The following is a 15,864-nucleotide window of genomic DNA, read 5'->3' as shown; positions in this document are numbered from 1 at the left end:
GCCACTAAACAAATGCTGACTCTAAAGTACTTCTGATTTTGACCCCGGGGTTGAAAATTTTCTGTATAAACAGAAGCTGATGAACAGGTCACTTTGTTTTCAAGAGAAGACTCTCAGAGTCGCACCCCACACAGCAGGTCTCTGATCCAGATAAAAGACTTCAAAATGTCCAGCAATAATTTTCACTAAGCAACTTTTTCATTGTTCTAAGCTGTCAAATTATTAGTGGGAAGGGATTAGTGGGAAGGGGAAAGTGTTTTTGTGTAAACACCTGATTCAGGTGAAAAAAATAATAATCCATTTTGATGTTCTCAGGTAGCAAAGTTCCACATTTTACAGACAAGAGCGCTTGAAAATTTCAAGATATAAGTTAAATGTAATTTTAAAAAAGATGAAGCAAAATTGAAAGAAAATATTTTTAAGATTTACAGTGCAGCTATTTTGGTTTATTTTGTCCAGCTGCATGTATTTTCTGGTTGAAAGTGTGTTTTTTGAAGAGTAACAACTTTTTCATTCCATACCGAAACCAAATAAAAAGGAAGACACAGAAATTCCCTCAAATTGGAGAACTATTTGTCTGTGGCTTTGCTTGTCTTCACTAATGCATTCAAAATAACAAATAATAGGGATATCTGGCAGCACTGTAATAAAAATAATAATTTCTGTGAAAAAGAGGGTTTCATTTTATTGGAAACCTTCTCTCAGGGTTTTTGCTGTTGTGAGTTTTACCACCAACCATCCTATCTGCCTAACTCTATTTTTTAATATCGCTCTTTAAATAGCAGAAATGACATTTGGCAAAAGTGCTGCACAAATTGCATATGGGTAACAAATTATACCATCCCTGATATGGCATAAATAGGCAAGGTGATCCTACAGCCCCTTTTCTAAGGGAAGTTTTTCTGTGTGGTGGCTGCTGGGAAGTTCTGAGCCTGCTACTGTGTGTGGCCAGAGGACAAACTCCCCTGCTGCCAGCCTTTCAAACTAGACTTAGTTGGAGCCACTGCGGAGATATCACCTTCTTCTGAAAGTTCAGAGCCTCCCTGGCCCGGCCTCAGTGCTGGGCCGTGACAAACTGTGCAGGAAGATGCTCTGAGCATCCCAGCCGGTGAGTCCATCCCTTTCCAGAGAAGCAGTAGCAATTGCAGCCCTCTGCTCAGGCCCTTCAGAGAGGATGTTGCATAACCCCGCTGCATCATATTCTTAATCTCTCATGAACCTTTGTGAGCAGTGTCACAAACAGCATCTTTTTCATTTCAGTGGCATGCTGCAGAGAAGAGACATCACATGGTAATCCTGCATAGCTAGGGACAGAGAAGGAAATAAAAACTGTGCAGTGTGCATGACACAGACCCTGGGGCTGCTTGACACTGGGCTTTTTTGTGTGTGTGTGAAAATGGTAACGGGCTTTATCTCACGTGAAGAATTAGTTTCCTGTTCTAATAATAGTAATAACACTCATAACAATAATCATAACAAAAATCTCTCCGAATCAAATGAATATTTTTTGGGTTCTAGCATCATCTAAGCATTCCTCTTCCCCTTAACTCTATAAAAAGCAGCCCCAAACAATTCAACTCAGTTTTATATATGTGAAAATATACTGAGTGGGACTGGCAGGGAAATGTGATTTGAAAGATCCCAAGACAATTAACCCGCCCAAATCAGGAATACTGGTGCTAGGGGATAAGATAGTGAGAGGGGGGAGATTTAAACGTGCTGTGGTATTGTTTAGCAAAATTTTACGTAAGAAAAATAATGACGTTTAGTTCTGTAGCAGCTAGATGTATTCAATAATTTTTTATTCAAATACAAATATTTATGTTACTTAAAAGCTGCTTTCTCTACTCCCTTAAAAATTCCAAACTGTACAACCAGTTCCCATAAATGACTAATCTTACTTTAAATGAACTAATTTTTGGCTAGGTCTTGAGAAGAAAAAATATTGGATCTGCAACAAAATCCATATTTTCCCCCTGCACGGTATCTTAAAAATGCATCCAGACTAACAGCTTGTTTCCAGATGATATTGGATGCTCCTTTTAATTTCCAAAATAGAGTTTTTCAATGTAGTTGTGTGACATGGAGATCAGATACAGGTTCTAGAGTGTTACCCTCTCCACTTGTAGGCGAGGGGTACCCGCACAAGTTGCTAAGGGAAAAAGAAAGAAAGGAAATAAGGAGAGTTTGTAAAATCTGGACCTTAGATTTTAAGTGGAAGAGTGCAGTCCTTCCCCCCTATGGCGGGTGGATTTATTGGGTGTCACTATGACACAATGTGTCTATTCGAAGCCAAAGAAAGCCCCCTACTTAACCTTCATCTTTTTGTGTGTGCACGTACCAGAAGGCACCACACTGTTGCTGGAAAGCAAATAATTAGTGACATGTTCTGTAACACCACTGCTATTTAAAGCTAAATCAGTGGGTTAATGCTTCTCGAAATGTGACATCCGTGAGGGATTCTCGCTCCAGTACTGTTAGTCACTTGGTGGTCTCCGGAGTGACGGGATCAATGGCCTGAGTTTTAAAAGTCTTGGTTGCAACAGGAAAAATGTGTTTATTAGAGAAATTTGGAGAGGCAGGGTTGGAGGGGGGCATCCCGCAGGGGCTGACTCCTTCTCCCCATATTGCCCCTTGGGGGATGCCAGTCCTCAGACCTTCACCTCAGCACATGGCTTGATGTGGTCCCTCTCCTTGCAGGCTGGTGGGGTAAGAAAAAGCATGTGAGATTGACTTCTGAATTGTAAAATCCCTGAAGGCAGAACTGAGGGCTCCCCAGGTATCTGCACAGCACTGAGCACTGACGGGCTTGAAAGAATGAATCCCAAGAGTTTATAATTACACGCCAAAGATATAGAGAGAGACTCTGGTGTTGGTTTTGCTCAAAGAACTGAAGCAAAGCCATTTTTCATTAGGGCAAATGGCCTGAACAAAACTCTGTGTACGGGTGAGAATAAAATCCAAAAGCATCGTAGAAGAAAAAAAAAACCAAAAAGAAAAAGGAAGAAATAAACCAGTCAAATCGCATTTTACTTCTTACCCTGGAGATTGACACAGTAGCTTTTTTTTTTTTCTCCTTCCCATTTTCCATTAAGCTTGTTCTTTAAAACACATCTGAACTTTTCCCATCCTGACGATTCCCACGGACAATTGGCAGAGAATCTAGGACAACTTGCAATACTGGGATTTTTTCCAGGCATGAGTAACTTGTTAAAAAGCCACTATTTCCCTAATACTAACAGTAAACAGAGTTCACATCCACATGAAATCCTCTGTGACCCATCGGGGAAAGTTTTTTGTATATTTATATAGAGAGATATATGAAATAATTTAATTCCTTTATCCATCAAGCACTTGGAACTCAGCATGTCCGTTTATATTTCACTTATAAAAATAAATATACACATGCATGCCAGGCTAGATTTAAAGGTATCCTTTTCCCCCAGCTGACAGCTCCATGCCTGTAGTTTTATAAGGGGAAGCTTTAGAAAGAACCATATTTAAAAGAAAGTCGGTGAGCCACGTTTTATGTCACGTTGATGAAACATAACTCCATCACACCTGCTGCTCCTACTAGTTTGGGTGCTGGACAACTTTGTTCAGGAGTTACTTCCCAAATTTCTGATCATTTAGGAACTCGTGCTGTTGGTCAAGTAAAAATTTCAGACATCTGCTCTTTAGATGTATTAAATGTGCAATGATTTCAGAACGTCCCCAAGTGATCATTAGGTTTGGAACCTATTGATGTTAGCAGATATCTATCTAAACTAAATCATATTTGGAGTATGGAGGACAAACTGTGGTAACAGTTTGAAGTCCTGCCAATACTGCATCCCAGAGTAAAAGCTCCCCATCCAATGGGTTCTGCCTAGGTGGCTGAAAAAAGTTGAAAATAACTGAAAGTAGGTATAGTATATTTCAAACTATTTAGTAGTCTGAAAATATCAGGAAGCCCTTGTAAAGGGCAGGGACAACAGCATGGGAGAGGGCTGGCAAACTCAGGTTTGCTTGTGGCTGGAGTATGGGTGCCATATGGGACAGGGTGAGTAGATGCTATCAGCGTGGGCGCAAGTGCCTGGTGGAACTGATTCTGTTTTCAAGTATGGCCATCAAAACCAGTATGGATGTTTCCAGTAGGATTGTGCTCACTGTAACTACAGGCCCTGTATTTTGAGAGCTGGACAGAAATCAGGAGCCTTGCGCTCTGTTCACAACCCTGCAACCTTCCTGTTCAAATCTGTTCCATGGGCTCAATTTCTCTACAGAACAATACAGAATGAACAGAATAGTTTGTAAGACACTTTGAAATTTGTTTTAACCTAATCATAATCATGTAGTCCTAAATCATGTGGCTAGTTTGGTGCTGTGCAGACTTTTCCATGTTTCTGGCTTTTTCCCATCCGAAAAGAGTATGAAAAGACAAAACTGTGATTTCTTTCCAGAAGGGAATTCCAGAACACATTGGCTTTTGGAAGGATCAAAAGAAAACACCATGGTTTGGGACCGCTTTCCTCTTGGATGGCTTTGTCAACCTTACACTCCCTGCAACTGAAATTAAGTGCACTTGCCCAGTATTTTGCATGCACAGCTGATCTCAGCTTTTGACTCTGTCCAAAAAACGCCGTTCTCGTTAACAAGAGCCACTAACAGGCCTCTTCCATTAGGCTAGATCTCCCCAGTGTGCAGTGATTTCTTTGTTTGTTGGCAAAATGGAGACTTCCTTTGGGAAAATACCTCTTAAAAAAAGGGAATTATTTGATCAGAAGAGCATTTTGACTTAAACGTTCCAAATCATACTTACTATATAGTATTGATGTAGGTAGAGAGCATGGGCAAGGTTGAACATTGACAAGGCCACAGGCTAGAATGATTCTCAAACAGCCCAAAGTCTCCAGCTTTCCTAGGCACCTCTGAAACCATGGGCTACAAAGCACAGGGTGAAAGTAGAGCATTCACAGAGACTGGACAAAAGAGCACATCCTCAAAATCATCCAGGTCCTGAAGATTTCTACCTTCACCCCTTGAAGAGGGAAGAGAAATCAGGGGCTGTGTATTTATTCCATGTGTTCTGTCTTTGTGTTTCTAGGCAGCAAAACAATTTCCCCTGTTTTACAGAAGAGAAACTCTTTTGGATATATATATATATATATATATATATATATACTTCTTTGTTGGAGTCCCTAATTTAGACTCACAGGATATTCTGGAAAACTTTGAGGCTCTCATAACAGGTTTCAGCCAAGTACTTCTGTGGTTTTCTTCAGTGTCTACATGGAAAAATAAATGTATGATAGTTCAGTCTTCAATTCTCTCTTTCATGGACACTTTTTGAAAATGATTCCAGAAACAAATCAGCAAAAATCCATGTTGGAATGTTCCCCCTGAATTATTCCTACTATGTACCTGTTTAGAAGCAGCAAACTCATCATTACCTTTGCATCTGAAAAGTACCACTAAATTCATAGCCAGGCTTCTAGAGAGGAGGATTCCTAGGGCTCCTTTTGGCATTGTGTGCCTACTTGCTGTCTGGTGAGAACCCTGTAAAACAAGCCGGTTCCTTCCTTGGAGTTAAAGTATATGAAATCTCCCATTATGATAGTGAGCCAGCAATAAAACAAACCAAAACCAAACAGAATTGTTCCCATCTCTGAAGGCTTAGTGTGATACGTTTGCTAGAGTTTTATTAGTTCTGGCATAAGGGAAAGTATTCTGCATCTAAATAAAATAGAAGTATAGTAGTTACAGCAACAAGCTGTATTCTTGCTGCTTGGATGAAATGTCTCAGCCTTACTGGGAATAAGCAGATCACTTTACCCAGCTCCTCAGGAAGTCAGTGCCAATCGTCTAAACTCTTTCAGATCTTCTCAAAGTACAGCTGAGACCAGAATCAGTCTTTTCCTATACAGTCACATTGTTAGCTTTCCTCATCTAATGGATATTCCTTTGACTCAGGAGTTCAGGACCAGGCACAGAGAGTAAAAAACATTTTACCTGATGCCCCCCTCTTAACTCGTCTCCCACTTTTGTGACTAAATCTGTAGAGTAGATTTGAACCCCTCCTTTCAGCATTAATAATGTCCTCAACCCTCCATTAGGTCACGTCTGAGGACTTCTATGAGAAGGAACAGGGAGCTGTTCTGTGGGACCTTCTTGTATTTCATTCTCAGGGAGCTCAAGTAATTTTAAAGGATGAGAAAGTTAGTGTAATGTTTTTCTCTTTATTTGTGGTGTCTCGAATTATTTTTTATGAAGTTATTTGTACACATTTCAGCACTTCCTGTTTGGGAGCAGACGTGGAGGCTGAAATACCATGAGAAAAACTTCTTATCCTGATGGCAATTTAGATCTGGCTAGAAGGAGGATGCACTTAAAATTCTCACAGACCTCCTGGTTTTTGTCCAAGTTCTCCCCTGATTTACAGACAGACATTGTGTTCTGACTGGTGGACCAGATATTTTCTGATTTTCAGGCCGTACAAATATCAAAAGTTTGGTTCCTAACTGGACTTGAGTTTTGGAGTTTCACTAGATATCTAGCAATTAGACTGTCAGCCTGAGATTGACTTCTATACCAGGCAGATTTTCAGCTAGTCTAATCTGAAAGTAAATCTTGCTTTAGTAAAATCTTGCTTTTGTAAAAACGACGTATTCACTTCTATGTCCCACTGATTTCTTTTCGTTTTGTATTCTGTATGCTGCAGATGCTGTCAAGAAAGTTTTTTCTTTCAACAGTTTTTTATGTCAGAGACCAGAACCAGGTATATTTTTTTTTTCGGTTTTGGCTCAGGGCAAATGAAAGAGTGAAGCATTGCCATCAACAGATGCACCACCAAACAACCCAGTTCTGTCTGACTTGGTTCTTGGCATCTGTGTGCTATTTCTGTCAAACTCAATCAAACTGAGTGTTAATTTTTGAAGCAAAACCCCTATGATCATTTCACTTGTGATGTAAGCCAGATCTAACCTCAAGACTGTCAAAGGCCAGAAGTCAATGACCCAATTTTGCATGCCACGCAGACCCCTATCAGCAGCCAAAGCTTTTCCCATTCCTCATTCCTGCTTATGCAGATTATTCACTCATTGTGAAATTTCTTATAGATGCATTATGTATAAAATACAGCCCAGTCACAACTTCAAGAAGCTTTGCCTATAGCACAGCATGGCAAAAATCCCAGAGAGTATTTCATGTAAATGTAAAACCTCATCCAGGCAAGAATCTAACTTTCCAGAGGGAAATACTTCCACTAAGCCATAGTGCAACTGCAATTGAGTACTGAGAAGTCCCACTAAAAAGTTTGAGTGAGAAATTTGTGCTTGATTAATGCAATTATGGAACCTGTCTAACTCACTTGAAATATAAAATGGAGTAATCTGAGGTTTTTAGGACCTTTCTACTCTGATTACACTGTTGAACTGGGACAAGATTTTGACCTAGATTGCTGCATTCACCTGAGCTGAACTTAGGTTATGATGGTTTGCCAGTGTTGGTCTTTGATTTCTTTTCATTTTTTTTTTCTTTTTTTGTGCTCCTGAGGCAAAGAATGCAAAATCCTACCAGTACAAATCAGGCTTGCGTTTTGCAAAAATAGTACATAATGACCCAAGTCAATTAGAGAAATTTGACAGACTGGAAAAGAGCCACACTAAATTAAAAAAAAAAGGGGAGGGGAAAGGACAGAGTGATTTCATACATTGATAATATCTTCCTACCTTTCTTTTGATCAGCAGGGGCACTGTGTAATGAGGCAGCGGAATGTCTTCTCTCTGGGAATGCATTTATTCAGAGTTGGTGACAGCATGAAACCTCTGCATATTTGGTCTCCTAATCCCACTACCTCTTCTGCTTTTGCAGGCTTCATCTTCCCCGATGCATGAACTGACTTGGGGAAACCTTCCTTTTTAGGACAGCATGAGGTTCATAGCCATCTGTGAACCTTATCTTCAGTGGAAAAATGTAGAGAAGGTGCAGTGAAGCAGAAAGAATAATAGACATAGTTATGTACAGAATTATAATAAATAACTGCAGAGAGCTAAAAAAGTATTAACTGAACTGTGAAACAGTCAATGGCTGAGTTCAATTCAAGTTGGTTAAAGAACAGCAAATCAACAGAATTTCGTACTGAAATTTCTTGTCATGTGCAGGTCCCATTGAAAGCACTGAAAGAACTCAAGTACCTTATTAATGCATAAAGTATTTAGTAGATCTGGATGGGAGAAGAAGACTAAGAAATAACTAATTTGTCCATGTTTTGGTTCCTTGCCCAGCCTTATTTTCTGACAAAAATTATTTTAGCAACGTGTTTTTGACAAATTTAACTGCAGTAATGATCCAGACATTGTCTGTCCCTTGCATATTTTCTTTTTGTTATTATTGTGCATCCCAAATCCATATAAATAGAGGTTATTTGCTTCAGCTGGCTTGCACATAGAGCCTACAGCTTGTGAAAACTTAAAAGCAGTCAGGCTGTGACAGTATCGGTGGCTGCTGGTCTCTGAATGCAATTTTAAATGCACAAACCTATTTTTAGAATACTACATTCATAGTTTTTCTTTTTAAACCACAACCTTCATGAAAAGGCTATGACATATATTACAGTGACACAGCGATGAAAAAGAATAATATCATATTAGCAGTGAAACAATAATGCTACTGCCAAACATACAAATATTCAATAATAACTGCCATGGTCCTGCATGCCCGGAGGAGTGCTTCATCTTATTCTACTGGCCTGTTTTTTGACAGAGGGCTTCCCTTAAATCCATCCTCTACTCAGCTGTTCACGGCGCTCTCATTCATACCATCCCACTTTGCTGGACCAAGTGGCTCATGTTGGCATAGTATTGCTCAGGGTCCAACAGACGAGGAGATGCTGCACCACAGGGTGCTCTGGGCTTTGGGCTGCTGCTGGTCTTAGTTGCAGGAGGTCAAGTAGGGCATCGGGAAGTAAAGTGAAAGAAATACAAGCTCCCATATTTGCTTTTCCTGGGGTCGTGCTAGTTATGTTTGCTTGTTATAGTCAAATAAACACGATAGATGCTCAGGTATAAATGCAAATGTCTGGTGTTCCCCAGGTGAACCTGGATGTGGCAGGAGACCACAATAAAGCATGCTGCCTAGACCTAAAGGGAACATCTATGAAATTAATTGGTGCTTTCAAGTAAAAGGAATTTAATGTAAAACTGATAAATCCATTAAATGCTTATTACGACTGCTGTTGCTGTATTCAGGCAAAAGATTTATTCATGGAACAGTTTGCTATTGCCTGTGCAGTTATCAGTGAATAATGATCTGGAGGTTTCATGCCTGAATTCCAGGTAGATAATAAAACCAAAACAAAAGGATTAATGCATTTTATCTATTTCTTTTCCATTTCTATGTGTGCAACCCCCCTGCAAAGCTGCAGGCATGAAAATAAGAATAGAGAAATTGGTCTGATACTGCAACTCCTGTGTGGGTGTGGATGCAATGTGCTGATGTTTGTAAAACTATGCTTATTGTATCACTGTGAATGCTGAGAAACTATGTGAACACATGAAATCCACCAGTATGAGCTCAAAACACACATCTGCCAAGATACAGTCTTCCAAAAAGAGCCCAGGAGCCCTAAAACCAAGCCTCCAATTGAAAATATACCATGTGCCCCACAGCTCCCTACAATACTTTCCTTTCCCTTTTGGTTCTGCAGTATTCATCTCCATACAAAAGCGTGTACTATCCGTGTGGGTAAACCTTCGACACATGCTCTTATTTTATCCACAAGTCAAGGGAGCAGCTGGGAGACATTGTGGGTTTTTTACCTTTTTTTTTTCTTTGTTTGCTGCCCCGTCTCTGACTTGGAGGGTCAAATCCATGGCAAGTTCATTTCTGGGCCAACTCTGCCAAATTATATGATGTGAATTAATGTCTACTAAAGCTTAGAACAGCAAACTCTGATTTAAGCTCTTAGGTTGAACTTGTCTACAATTGTTGAGGTGAAAGGCCAGTTCATACCCATTAATTAACCTAATCCATCTCAATCTACTTTATTTTATACCTTTTAGGGTTTGTGACTCTAAGAAATATATTTAGATCTATCAATGCTGTTAAAATCCAGGAACATCGCTAAAGACACTCACCACCCACCATTGGTTTATACTAGAGATCACTACAAGCATTTTTTAAATGCTGGGAAATAATTTAATCACATATTTGTTAGTTAGTCCCAACCAACTGAGCAGTTTTCTATCCAATTGATTCAAATAAGCGTTCCATTAATGTCAGGGTTATTTTTGATTCTGACTTTTAGTCCGTTTCTAGTAATTTCATTAATAGGCAAGCATTATCGTCAGACTCCCCCTGCTTTTTCATTCCACATCCTCTTATTGTGGTTGTAGTGCTAAAATGCATGAAAATGAGGGACTGCAATTACCTTGTGAAATCTGAACCTAAACACGACCCCTAAGTACAGCTTTTAGGGGCTGTTGTATATGTAGCAGCCGGCAGAGAATATTCAGAAAGATTAGCAAGGTTCAAGCTTTATCTAAAAGCATATGGGAATTTCTTAAGAGGATCTAATCTAAAAATAGGATTAAGACATATTACCAGATGTCTATCCCCTAAATATTCATTTTTAAACTGAAGATATTTAATGACTGAGTAATATTTAATAAGTTATTAGTTGACCGTAGAGGCTTCTGAAATTGAAATTCCTTGGAAATGTCTATCACGATAATAATTAATAAAGATTTTAAAGCAGCATCTGCATTAGAATGGTTTTCTGCCATATTATAGAAACCCATTTTTTAAAAGTATGGGCTCTTTTAGATTTTTGGACTTTTTAAATAATATACAGAGAACAGAAAATCATGTATGCCGTAACATTGAAATACCTAAAGCTAAGTGGAAATTAGCAGAAAACAGTCATGAAGGCATTGAGATTTTATTTGTAAGAATGAGCTAGGCATCTACTTATTTACCTATTTTTATCTGATTTTTTTTATGCTGGAAAACAGTCCAGAACAACAGAGCAGCAAGTGATACTTAGGCAAGATGCAATGAGTGCATTTTGTGTGGCTGTGCCTCCTATGTGGCCCCTACAGGATACAGTCAGACAGTTCATTTAAGGTACAGCAGATATTATTGATCTCGGCATCTACAAAAACCTGGAGCACATCTGAAAGAAAGCATGCCTCAAAGATTTATGTTTTCTACAGTCAGATAAATGAAGAGAAGCTGCCATAATGCTAGTGCAGGATTTTCAGTACAGTCGGAAATGTGGGAGCATGCAGATAAGCCCTGATCCATTTTTACATTTGGATTTCTATCTCAAATTTTCTAATATATATCCACACTTGAGCCTTGGATTTTGTTTTCTTTTTCTTTTTCTGCGAAAAATTGTGGTAAATCTGAGGGCCGGGCCCAGATGGAGGTTGCCTCCCCAAAGTCACAAGGTAAGCCAAAGTTAGAGTTCTCCTGAGATCTCTCATCTTTAAATCTGCTATAGCTACAATGTTTTAAGCTACGTCAAGAATATCATCCTAGTATCTTGTGATATTTGGACACGTTTCACAGAAGAGAAAAATATCTGAGAAGTGTAATAGCAGAGATTTTTTCATTGGATTTTCTCCCCTTTCCTGTTGAAGCTTTTAAAAAGGCCCAGATAGGTATAATAATAATAGTAATAAAATAAGCACTTTAACCACTCTTGTAAATCTTAGACTTTCTCCTGAAATTGAAGGCTATGTGTACCATCAGAAATTCTAGTTGCACCAGTTCCCTCACCTGGAGAAACTTGGTATCCTTCAATGGGAAAATAAATCTGCTGTCAAACAGAGAGCATAGAGCTTCCTGCCAGGGTTACAGATTTGTTGGATTTGTGGAAAACATGAAACTCGTAGTAATTTGCAGGGTTTCATCCATTGTTCTAGCTAAGGAAAAGCTCTGGAAGAATGGTGATGTGAAGCTAGAGAAGCTGTAGCCACCTTGTAGTAACACTTGGAAACAGTGCTCCTTTCCTCCTCCCCTTCAGACCTACTGGAAGCTGGCACGTAAAACCTGAAACACAGACTGTGTCTTGGGGGGAAGTTTAGCTGACGTGTTTTACAGTTGTTTTGAGTCACTGATAAAGCCAAACACTAGGGAACACTTTGTTTGAAATGTGTGCGTGCTCCATTCCATGCAGGGTAGGAATTATCAGTTTGTACTCCAATCAGATAATCACGATGGAGAGAATAACTGGCAGTGTGACACTGATATTTTGGCTGAAAGATGAAGAGGACCATTTCTTCTTCCCCTTCATGTACCTAAAATTTTGGCTCCCAGCAAACTTGAGACTCCAATACACATCCAGGTTTTTATTGTGTTTTATTTTATTTTTTTGTCCAGCCAGAATAATTAGTTATAGGAAAGAAAATACAGTGGAAGCAAACACTCCTGGAGAGATCTTTCCTTTTTTTATTTTTCCTTCATCACTTGCCAACTGCAGGCTCTGCATTTGGCTTCTCAAGTAGGAAGAGAGAAGAAAAGGTAAAGGCACAAAAACCCCTTTTCTATGGCAAAGATGCAGCATCTCATGCTTGAAATATTTTTAATTGGTGAGAGGTAGAAGACATCAGCCTACAACTGGACTGAATGAGAACACTGCATGTATTCCGTGTCTCAGCGCCCTCATATTCAGCAATATTATCCCTCAAATAGGTTAACTAATAACGAAAATGAAGGCTAATGCAACAATTGATGTGCTAGACTGAAATTGAGAAATGTGAATTTAAATCCTTGTTCTTATTTTGTTTTTGTATTGCACCATAAAGTTAGGTGTTTGAGAGCAGATGCGCAAAGATACTTATGAACCTGAATTTACATTTGGGAAATTACAAATAGGCATTTTTTTTAGGGCTGGAACATGCGTGCCTGATTTTCAGTGTGGACCTAGCCTCTAGTATCTTTGTACTTGTCTGAGTGTAAATAGCCCTTTTTCATACCAAAGCAGTGCTTTAAAGAAAAATAAATTAAAGATTACACAAGTATTACAGAAAAAGAGACACAAGTTCAGCAATTCTGAGTGCCAGGTCACATGTTAGAAAGACTTATTCTCCCATGACACAAAATCTCATACCTATGTATATTTTTGCAATATGTAGCAGATTATTTTTCTAGGCTACCCTAGTTCACAGTCAAGGATCTGAAATGTGGCCATTTGTGTAGCCTTTCAACTAGTCACCTGGAGAGGCAGAGAAGTTTTGCGAAGCGCGTAATGCGTGCTATGTGACAGAATGGCAGCAGTGATGACTATAGTGGTACCACACACACTCTGAAAATGTTTGGTAACAAAGAAATGTGATAAAATTCTCCCATTCACTGGAAACTTAGAATAATTATGTTTTATGTGGGGGATCTTTCTCAGATAGAAAATTGCTCTTAGAGCTCACAGCAAATCTCCAAACATAGATTCTTGAGCGTATGCAGACTTCTTGTGAAGTATGGGGACAACATAGTAGTAGATATCTATGCCTGTTGGCTGCTTATCAGCTGACTCCTTTCTTCCCTTTGCAAAGTTTCCATCATTGATCTTCATGAAGCCACTCTACCATCCATTGACCACAGCTCTGTGACAGAGATGATTTTACTTGCAGTCCTGCAACTTTTGATTTCTGATGAATTAGACTCTTTTCTGGACACGAAACTCAGATGGCACAAAGTGGGAAGGAACAGTGGCTCATGACTGGGTTATTAGTGTATAAAACAATCCCCTCCTCCAGGGCTGGCAGGTCTGTGTGTGTACATATGTGTGTGCACTTGGAGGGTGATTCTGATCAAAGCTACCACTTCTTAGCCTGCATCTTCACGCTGATGCAATTTTGTCACTGTTAAGATGATGTTATGGTATGGGAAATAAAAGCATAGAATAAAAAGGCTTTATTTGCTCTCCAGATTCCTTGCAATTTTGCCTTACACATTCTTTACTCTGGCCCTTTTTTTCCCATCAGTTGCCAAACTAAAGTTTTGTACCGGGCCATTAAAGAAAAAGTGAAAACAAAACTTTTATTGACATGAACACATTTTTTTCTGCCATTGGAGCCTCAGCTAAAGTGACCTGAGGCTAAATAGGCTCTCAAAGAAAGCTTTCTTGCCAAAGAAATGTCATTGCTGTTAAACAGTACTAATGAATGCATAGATTTAGAACCTTATTTACATTGAAATTTGTTTAGTAAGCCAAGTTAGGTCTGAAAATTGGGACAAACTGTTTCCTCAATAATTTAATAACTCCAAAGACCTCGACCATTTGGAAAAGGCAGAGCCTCACCATCCACTTACAAATGCAAAGTCACATTTCCCAAAATTGAATAAAATGCTAATAATACAGCAGATCCACAGATCAGCATGTAAAGTGGCTTTTAGCTCTGAGTTCATCTGGAGACAGAGTGAATAACAACAGTCAGCTTACTATGTCCTAAGAAAAATGGTTTTATTCCATCAATTGCCTGTGTTTCAAGTGTTTTGAAGGGTTCACATTTATTTTCGTAACCTCACTGAATTTGGCACTCTTGCCAGTAGTGTTGGAACTTTGAAATTGGGAGCTTTTCATTGAAACAGGCCAATTAACTCACTCGGGTCACATTCCCTATATGAACTGCTTTTAATGGTGAGCCATACCACCCATTTTGTGACAAACAAAAATCCATAAGGAAAAACAAATTAATTCCTTTCAGTGAGTGCTTCCCAGGGGAAAGTATATATCAGCTGGGCAACCAAATGTGGGACACTTGGACAAATAAATAAAATGTCCCTCCACCACTGACTTCCCCAAAAGTTCTTGCATCTGCTTTGTGAAGACTGTAACATTTATTCCTACATCTTATGGATCAGTATTTCTGCAAAATCTGGTTTAGTCTTCTGAGTCAGGTAACCTTGGTGCAAAGGCTCAGATTTGATCTACATAGAAACTCCTCTACAACATGTGAAGTGTGGAAACTTATTTATAGCCTGGGTCTGGGCAGAATTACAGAGTAGTTTTCTGCTCTGTCCCTTAGAGACAGAACCGAATTTTCTAGAATAAAGACAAGGGTTGCCATCTAAGGCATACGTTGGAGGAAGCATTGATTCTGGAGTTTATTCACAGGTGAAAATTGAATACTCCATATATTATTAAATGTGCAGGGCCCTGTGGAACATAAAGGTACTTATGCACACCCTATATTCCGTTGTCATAGAGCAGGTTTGAGAAACCCTACCACAGAGGCAGGTAGAATCATAGAATAGAATCATAGAATGGTTTGGGTTGGAAGGGACCTTAAGAATCATCTATTTCCAAACCCCCTGCCATGGGCAGGGACACCTTACACTAGATCAGGTTCCTTGAGGTCCCCATCCAACATGTTGTTGAACATTTCCAGGGTGGGTGATGCCACAATGGGTCAGACTTTGATGTAAAAGCTTGGACAGTCACCCATCATTTTAGGCCTTGTGCTTTTGCCACTAAACTACAGTTATTATGCTGAATTTATTCATAGTCTCCCACTACTATGATTTAAAATAGTATTTTAAATGGAAATAAACAAATGCAATCAGACCATTATAACTCTTATTCTGAAACCAGGGCAGCAAGGAAACAAGAGAGACACTAGTAACATCTAAATATTTGAAATATGTCTGAAAAATGATACGCTGCTCCCATTCAGCAAACATTTTGTGGAACATGGCAAGGCTCGGTCAAACTAAGACCCCCGAACAAATCTACCTTTCTTCACTACAAACTGTTAGGAAATATATTTTTGAATTTAAGCCTCTATCAGAATATGATATTACATGACACTGTAACCTTTTTCCCTCCAGAAAACCACCCTTTATGAATAAAACATAGGTGACCTTTAAAAACTTAGCAGTTGT

The sequence above is a fragment of the Cuculus canorus genome, chromosome 12 (assembly GCF_017976375.1).
Source record: "Cuculus canorus isolate bCucCan1 chromosome 12, bCucCan1.pri, whole genome shotgun sequence".
Lineage (NCBI taxonomy): Eukaryota > Metazoa > Chordata > Aves > Cuculiformes > Cuculidae > Cuculus > Cuculus canorus.
The sequence above is the reverse complement of the archived record's forward strand: the minus strand, read 5'-3'. Positions refer to the sequence as shown.